Raw genomic sequence first — 8145 nt, 5'->3', positions numbered from 1 at the left:
ACAAGCAGGCCCCCTCATGTTACAGTGGGGAAGGGTATCTTTCTCTCACCCATGCCATTGCCTGGCAGAGGAGGGGAGATCAGGGTCAGCCCCTCGGCTGTTACACTCTCAGGACTGGGTCACCTCCACCCCCACCCCCACCAACAGGGTTAATCTACTTTCTTATGTAGTTCCAAGGCCCACAAATCCTCTATGTTCACAAGCTCTATTTCGTGGCAAATTTCCAACAGACTGTGGTGTGCCTAGCTCTAATGGATACATCTGCATCACAAGTACTGCAAGTATGGATCAGTGAACGTCACAGAAGAGGAAGCAAAAAGATTGCAAGTACCAGAATACCGGGAAGACTGCTAAGAAACATTCTTCAAAATTACTCCAAAAACAAGATAGGAACAGTGGTAGTATCAAAAGACATGCTAACATGGAAGGGAGAAATTTCATGGGGTCTCACCATTAGGCAAAGAGCTACAGCTAACTGATGGCCAGTAGAAGAGGAGGAATTAACCTTTCCCAAGGATGAGACCCTTATTGGTTATTCAATACAGAATGGTCAACCATGAAAATATATACACACAAACAACAAAGGCCAACTAAGCAAGTTTTAAATATTATAGACCTATGTGTGTGTCTGTATATATATATATATGTATGTATACATATGTGTGTGAATACATATGTAAATGTTATGTAGCAATAATAATGAAACAAAAAGAGGCTATCAATTTGAGAATGGGAGGCACATTGGAAAGGTTGGAGGAAGAGTACCTGGGAGAGGCTGGAGGGAAGTAAGAGAAGGGAGAAAATGAGATAGTTTTATTTTAATAAAAATGTATAAAATTTTAAAAAGCCTTACTTTCTGTGCTATAAAATGCTCCAGACTCATAATATGTTTCTCTTGTTCTGGAATTAGCATTTCTCCAAAGACTTTTACTTCATTTTTTTAGGAAAATAGTATTTAAAAAACAAGATGTTGGCAAGTTAATGAGTTTTTAATTGGGAGAGCTTTCATAAAACTCCATATTTCTTGTTTCTCTTGAAAATACCATATAAGACCCTGTCTCCATGGGAACCCTTACATGGGACTTAATTTTCTGCTGCCACATTAAAGCATGTATATTTTTCAGGGCACTACAATATGTACCATTCAAACAATATAAAACTTAGTTACTCTAAAGTATACCTATTGATTCATAGCCCATCGTACCTAGACATTTTATCCAGGTAAAGGGGAGTAAATGAATAAGTAAATTAGTATGGCTCTCATGTTCCAGATAAAGAATAGTTCTTGTCCCTTTTGTTCATGTCTCCATTAGTCTTAGAGTCCCTGATACTGAAAGGTGGCAAACAGGTCCTTGGTTTTTGATTTCTGTTCAGATAAGTGCAGATGACAGTTTAGTATGCAGGTGGCTCACTTCCTCAACCCCTTATTGGACAAACATTCAACTTATTTTACCTTTTATAAAAGTCTATGTAATACGAGGTACTGGCCACCAGTGTTTTGTATCAAGTCTGACTACAACTTCCAAGAATTTTGCTTGAGAAACCCAGCCCATAAAGCATCTTACAGCCAGTAAGGGACCTGGCTTTCCCTTATTTGGCTGGCCTATGTAAACTGACAGCTCTTAACCTCATGTCACTGCAAGCTGTCAAGCTCCAAAAATGACTGACCTGGTATTATATGCCCAATTGTGCAACAGTGGCATGACAATTACGGGAATAACCAGCCACTTTCTTATTGGATTTAAGACCCACTAAGTAAGATGGAAATGATGCCTGGTACTGTTAACTGTGCCCCAAACCCATGGCTAGATCATAGGTTCTAGGAAAGAACCTAATAAATATTATTATTCTGTTAGATGGACATAGAGTTACACTGTTCTCTGAAGTCTTATCTTTAAACCCATAGTTAGGCACATCTGCCAACCCTCATGATTGAAGCTTCTTTTTGCAGTAGGTTAGGGTGCTTTGCTCTAAATGGCACATTTGTGCCACCACCACCAAAGTTCAATGATCATTGTGGAAAAGGGAGCAAAAAGATTCTAAGACCTAGAAGTAGTGGATATTTGCAGTGAACCAATATATGCTGGACATTACAGGGTTATTGCACTCTTGAAATCATTGCAGCTGTGACTATATACACAAGACTTGTATCAGATAAGAATGGCCAAAATTCCAGCATGGACATGGAAGGGGCTCATAAAGTCCCACGACTAACTGAGGAGCTATTGGCAGTTGATGGCTTTGGAGGTAGGGGTCAGTTCATTTTACTCAGGGATATAGCCCTTGAGATGCTCCCCGCACTCCAGTGAATGGTCCGCACCCATGCACATACAGGCAGAACTAAGTGGTCTCAACTCAGTGAGTACATGATGTTGGAATATATATATATATATATATATATATATATATATATATATATATATATATATCAGGGAGAGTAAATGGAAGGTTTGATCAAATACTGCATATACATGTATAAAAACAATAAAAATAAGCTAAAGACAAATACAGATGATTTAATATACTAAATGTATATGTGTAGTTCATTTTCAATCTCTTTGCCAATAATTGATTAACATTTGCCTTTTAGATGGCCATTCAGTCTTGGTATTGCAACATAAGGGCCTAACTGTTCTCAGTCAGTTTTAAAGTTGCAGTTTTGTCACCTCTTGTTGCTGAATTAATCCTCATGTAGCTCCTCCAAGCACTGAGAGATAACATTTTCCTTTAGATCATACATGCTTGAAAATGTTCATTTCCTATATCCTTGCATGTAATTTGGACTGAACATTTCCAAATTATCATATTTTTTTTTGTTTGAAGATTTTGGAGACTCTGCTTCAGTGTCTTCAGATTTGAATACTACAGTGATACAACCTTGTGTTCTTTTTGTATTATCAGCACTTAAGCCTCCTCAAACATCTGTGCTTTGCCTATATTTCAAGCTCTTTATCAAGGAATGGCTCAGAGATGGTCATTTTTTATACAAATATATATTTAAAAGGTGAGACAGCTTTTTCCTTGTCACACTTGGAAATTACTTTGATGACTCTTCAGCCTTCAAATACATTGCCAGTGGGGTATAGAAGAAAATAAAAACCAAAGGCTCAGATAAGAAGGTAAGATCCCCAAATCATACAGCTTATTAAGTGATTTAGAAAATGCAATGAGAAGTATGCAGAGAGGGAGAAGAAGAGAGACAGAGGAAAGTCGCAAGATGAGAGGACCACACCACCTATATCCCCTATCTTAAGATATTTCTACATCTATTACTCTCTTCACTACTTTAGACTTGCTCACTGAAGCCAACACACAGCTGCTATACTAGAGAGGCCTAGGGACAAATTTCCCTGGGTATAGCTTTAACTTTGAACAGATGCTAAACAGAATTTTTAAATAAAGAAATATGAACCTGGTAGTTATCACTACACTGTAACAGGTCTGGTAGTTATCACTACTCTGTCACAAATACTTAATTTGGAGTTGGTCTTGTGATCTCTTATGTTCAACAACTGTATTTTGCCTATTTTTTTCTGCGTCTAAAATGTTTCTCAAGCACTTTCAATACTTCATTTTACTTATCTTCTTTCTTCTATTTTCCTATTACATATCATTAAGTAATACAGATTAGGAGCGTAGTCAGTGACAAAACAGTTGCCTCGCAAGTGCCAGGACCTGAGTTCGTTTAATCATTAGCACCCACAAAAACAAGTAAGTAGTAAACAAGTATGATGCTCCAAAAGCATCTGTAATCCTGGTCCTCAGAGATTAATTGGTGTGAGAAGGTGCCGTGAGTCTTTGCAAAGCATGGCTGGTATGTTTATCGCCATTGCCTTGTGGACTGAAACTGTGATTGTCCACCTTCATGACGATCTGAAAGCCCTGTCGTTGGCATGTGCAGCTCACAAAGAAGGGACTGTAAACTCTGTTTTATTTAAATATCTTTATCTCCTAGACCTAGCCCCCAGAACTTCATCAGCCTAGAAAACAGAAACATAGTCTTCCTTAAATGTGGTGTTCTTTTTTCCTTCTAGTTTTTATGGCTTGAGGACAATTTTATTAGAATTTTAAAGAAAAATCACAAGGCAGACAAATATGAATCTCAATGGATATTTAGAGGAGAAGAACAGAGAAAAAAAAGAAAAAGCCATGCAGTTTAGGTTAGCATGGAGATCAACCACATGGTAGACAAGCAGCCTTGTGGTGGGTAACATTAGGGTTTCTACTATTGTTATAAAACACCATGACCAAAAGCAACTTGGGAAGGAAAGATTTAATTTCCACTTACAGCTTGTAGTCCATCATGTAGAAATTCAAGGTAGAAACCTGGAGGCAGGAAGTGAAGCAGAGGCCATGGAGAAATACTGCTTACTGGCCTGCCCCACCCAGGCTTATTGGGCCTGCTTTCTAACAGTACCCAGGATCACCTTTGGTATATTCCTTGACTGCTGATTGATGGTTGAGGGCTCAGTGCAAAATGGGTGATGCCACCCCTGGACTGATGGTGCTGGGTGCTTCCAAAATAACTCTAGCTCTATAAAGCTGTCGTAAAACCATCCAGCACAGTGGGGATGGGTGGTTTAGAAAAGAAATTAAGCCCGTGGTGTTAGAAAAAGCATCCTTAGAAGAGCGATAGCTGCATGTCTGTGGCTCTGAAAGAGACTGTACCAGAGACAGGAATTCTAGGGGGATGACTATTCCATTTATGGCTTAAGATAGAACTGTGTTCTAGAAGAGTGATTCCAGTTGACTGACTGACTGAACTAGACCAACTTCCAGGGAGAAAACAATGACATGTCTCCACCCAGAGGTTGTTTTTTTTGGGGGGGGGCTAGGAGGTAACAGCTTTTCTTCATCCCTTAGTGGGCCATGCATGATACTGCATTATTACTCTCTCTGAAAAGACAACCCTCACATTACTTAGGAAATGGGCTAAACTTGGGGAATACATACAAACCACTTCTTTTTTTTCCCCCAAAATCTAGAGATCCAGTTCCAAAGATGTTCATTAGAAGGAAATAATATATGGACTGCAGTTTTAGTTCCCACCCTCACATACAGCCTCTAGGCAGTTGTGCTCATTTAGGAGGAAATAAGAAACTACATTTATTTTTGGCTAAAGAACCAATGACATTTCTGGAATGGTTGCTTTTGTCTGTTTACGGTAAATGAAAGTATTGCTGGGTATAGCAATCTGGGATAGCATCTGTGGTCTCTTGCATAATGGTTGACCAGGACCTTCTGGCTTTTGTTGCTTCCATTGAGAAATTAGTTGTAATTCTGATAGAGCTGCCTTAATAAGTTACTTGACCTTTTTTTCCTTTACAGACCTTAATATTCTTTCTTTACTCTGCATGTTTAATGTTTTGATTATTATATGGCAAGGGAACTTTTTTTTGGTTCAGTCTATTTGGTGTACTGTAAGTTTCTTGTATCTTCATATGCATATCTTTCTTTAGATTGAGAGAGTTTTCTTATATGATTTTGTTGAATATATTTTCTGTGCTTTTAATTTGCACGTCTCCTTCTTCCATCCCTATTATTATTAGGTTTGGTCTTTTCATGGTGTCCCATATTTCCTGGATATTTTGTGTTAAACTTTTACTAGATTTAAAGTTTTCTTTGACTGATGAATCTGTTCCCTCTACTGTTCTATTGTATCTTCAGTGCTTAAGCTTCTCTCTTCCATCTCTGTTTTCTGCTTTTTATGCTTGCATTTGTGGTTTCTGATCATTTTTTCCATATTTTCCATTTTCAGATTTCCCTCAATTTGTGTTTTCTTTATTGTCTCTATTTCAGTTTTCAAGTCTTGAATAGTTTCTTTCATATGTTGATTGCTTTTTCTTGGTTTTCTTTAAGGGGTTTGTTGATTTCTTCCAATTTTTTGTTTGTCTTTTCCTCCATTTCTTTGAGGAAAGTTTTCATTTCTTCTTTAAGGGCCTCAAACATTCTCCTAAAGTTGTTTTTTTTAGGTTATTTTCTTCTGCTTCATCTATTGGGGTGCTCAAGTCTTGTTGTAGATCCTCTAGTTTTTGTTGGTGTCATGTTGCTCTTTGTGGTATTGCGTGTGTTCTTACCTTGTCTACCCATCTTTTCCTCTAATTGGTGTAGTTGAAGCTGTGTTTGTGGTGATCAATCTTCCATGTGCTGGTGGATCCAAGGCTCAGAAAGTTTTTCCTCATGGTGCAGTCAAGGCCATGGTTCCAGTCACCCCAGAGGTCACTTGACATTCCTGGAGGTTGCTCAGTGCTCCTGAGGATAGGGGGCATTGTTCTACAATACCAGTGGTCATTCGGGCCTGCTCCCACAGAGGTCGCTTGCTTGGGCCTGCTTGTGCTGAGGTCACTGGCTCGGGCCTGGTTCAGCAGAAGTGGCTGGCTCGGGCCTACTCACATGGAGGTCACTGACTTGAATCCAGCCCTGCAGGCTCAGGCCTGCTCCCTTGGGAGTCTCTCCCCCATACCTATTTCAGCAAAGGTCTCTTACTTGGGCCTGTTTTGGTAGAGGTCCCTCATAATTTTTGCTTTTAAGGATGTCCCTTCCTTATCTCTGTCTAACCAGCTTCTCTTTCCTCTTCTTGCCATTCATGCCTCTAAAGAGCTAACTCTAGCTTCCATTTAGGGAATTTGGGGCATTGATCTATTTTGATTCTTTGAACTGAGTGGGGTAATAAGATGTGGTAATTGATGACCCTAACATGGGCATTCTTGTCTACTTGTCCTGTTTTTTCTTGGGGTCTGACACTTGCAGTAAGTTATTAGCTTGAGAAGGCTCTTTCTTTGAGGGGAGGGGTAAGGGAAAATGGTGTGTTCCATAAGCTAAAAGTATATGGACTAAGATGTGGAGAGAAGCATACAGAGGTATAGGCACAGATACAAGGAATATCAGGAAGGCTTATTGAAGTTCATTGTGTAGCTGTTCATAAGAAACACACAAAGGAGTATCCTGGGAGTGATTAAATGTGATATCTGAAATGATTCAATCTTCTTTGAAAATTTTTCTCAGGCAAGTATAATCTAATCTGTAATGAGCATAAATTGAGTAGCCCAGGGTGAATAATTCTAGGAAAGTAAACAGTAAAACCTTTGCTCATTTCTCAGAAAAGGATGCATCCCTGTTTCCTCTCGTGGAAGAAAGCTATTAGCTTTACAACTAGACAGAAGAGCTACCTTAATTCACAATTGGTTCTGGAAGGATCTCTTCTACATAAGCAGATTTATTTCTCCACTGGGAAGAATCTCTACAAGGGATCCACTGGAAGGGACTAGAAAGGGTGAAAAGGTGACTGAAGCTAAGAAGTACTTGGAGTCACTTCATGTTCTCATTAGGAGTGATAGAACAGACGTTCGGTACAGAAGGGTTGCTTGCATAAGACAACTGAACGCTGTCTGCCATGGTATCAATTTCTGGTGACACAGTCACAACAGGCCCAAGGGTCGTGGGTGACGGCTCCTGTGATTTTATACTGTCTGGATCCTAGGGATCCTCTGATATCTACAGTAACCTCATACCAGTGTTCCAGGGTTCCCTTGTGACTTGCCAACTTAAATGTTACTAAAGAGAAATGTGTGGCAAAAAGTGATTTTCAGGTGGACAATATGGGAGCTTTCTCCTATCGCTTTACATAGTGATCTTGTTATCACAGACATGTGACTTCATAGTACTTCAGATAAAGAAATCTGGGAGAAAAGGAAAATGCCAAACTTGTTTATATTTATTTTTTAAAAAGTCTTTTAGAAAGAGAAGTGGAGACCTGAAGGCAATGGGAAAATGGAGAATCCAAACATTACCTCAGTATGGGTCATAAAGGCACTGAAGTTTGCAAGGAGTTAAGCTGTCTAGAAAATTTTCACATATTGAAGACACAAGAGGTCTGCATTGGACAAAACAACTAAAAATACTAAAAAATTATTTATTCTCCTATTCATTCTTCAAGTAGTTATATAAATATGTATAGAAAGACAGTAAGGAAGTGAAGGCAAACAAAGTTCATGAGTCAAAAAGTAGTGAGCTGGGCCCATTTTACACAATACTAAAATTTATGAGAAAAATCAGTCTTGACAGACAGGAAGCAAAAACAATAGGAAATAGACTTTCAAAACATCTGGAAAAGAGGAAGCTAGGAGTGATGGCGATACAGCATTC

Source organism: Myodes glareolus, chromosome X (genome assembly GCF_982192425.1).
Source record: "Myodes glareolus chromosome X, mMyoGla1.1, whole genome shotgun sequence".
Classification (NCBI taxonomy): domain Eukaryota; kingdom Metazoa; phylum Chordata; class Mammalia; order Rodentia; family Cricetidae; genus Myodes; species Myodes glareolus.
The sequence above is the reverse complement of the archived record's forward strand: the minus strand, read 5'-3'. Positions refer to the sequence as shown.